Source organism: Myotis yumanensis, unplaced genomic scaffold (genome assembly GCF_028538775.1).
Source record: "Myotis yumanensis isolate MYYU_CA2020_CCGP unplaced genomic scaffold, mMyoYum1.0.hap1 SCAF_16, whole genome shotgun sequence".
Classification (NCBI taxonomy): Eukaryota; Metazoa; Chordata; class Mammalia; order Chiroptera; family Vespertilionidae; genus Myotis; species Myotis yumanensis.
In genome coordinates, this window is record NW_027223767.1 from 18,922,232 (window position 1) to 18,923,264 (window position 1,033).

At 61.3% G+C, this 1,033-nt stretch overlaps 1 pseudogene; it reads right to left on the reverse strand.

Annotated features, from left to right (window-relative positions):
* Positions 1–664: 664 nt before the first annotated feature.
* LOC138995268 (U1 spliceosomal RNA) lies at positions 665–817 on the reverse strand (annotated as a pseudogene).
* Positions 818–1,033: the final 216 nt, after the last annotated feature.

Consider the following 1,033-nt stretch of genomic DNA (forward strand, 5'->3'; position numbering starts at 1 on the left):
CCAGCCAGGGCTACAACAAAATATTGATTATTAAGTAAACGAGGTTCAGTCAATTGCCCAAGGTTTCATAGCTAGAAAGAGGCAGTCTGGCTCCAGAGTCCGTGCCCTTGGCCATCACCGGTCCTGATGTATTCAGCCCTGTCTCCCTGGCTGTGACAGTTACTGTTCCCCCAAATGCCACTGACAGGGTAGGTAAGCTGAGGATGACGGAGCACAGCTTCTGCAGGTATGTGAGGGGGTTGCACCTGGATGAGGTTTGTCCTGCCCTCCCCCGCCCCCCCCACTGCTGGGCCCCTGAGCCCCCAGCTCTAGGTCCTCAGCGCCTGGCCAGAGCCAAGGCCTCAGCCTCAGTCCTGAACCCCGGGGTGGAGGGGGAGGTCCGCCCCCCCCCCCCCCCCCCCGAGCTGAGCATCACACGCCCTCTGGGTGCTGCAGACCCACCGCCTCCCCCTGCCTTCTAGGTCATGCGGCCCCCCCTCCCACTGTGCAGCCCGGTGCCCAAACACACCGTACACCTGGCCCCGAGCCTCTGCTGCTGCCCTCACCTGCCCTGACCCTGGGCACATCCTATGCTGCCCTCGGGGCCCTGCTCCGCTGTTCTTCCCACAATGGCCCCTCATGACCTGTCTGCCACATCCCAGTGCTGATCACACTCCCCCCCCGCCAGGGGAGAGCGCGAACGCAGTCCCCACCACCACAGTCGGGTTTCCCACATTTAGGGAAATCTCAGGGGTCAGCGTATCCGAGTGCCATGGATAAGCCTCGCCCTGGGAGAACCACCTTCCTGACCACGGTATCTCCCCTGCCAGGTGAGTGTTGATTGACTTTAGAGAGAGAGAGGAAGGGAGAGGGAGATAGGAATATCAATGAGAGAGAAACACGGATCGGCTGCCTCCAGCAGGCCCCCCGCCAGGGATCGAACCCACAACTGGGGCATGTGCCCTGACTGGTTCATGGGTCGATGCTCAATCACTGAGCCACACGGGCCAGGCTCATGCTCACCTTTCAGAGCTCAGCTCAAGGTCATCTCCTA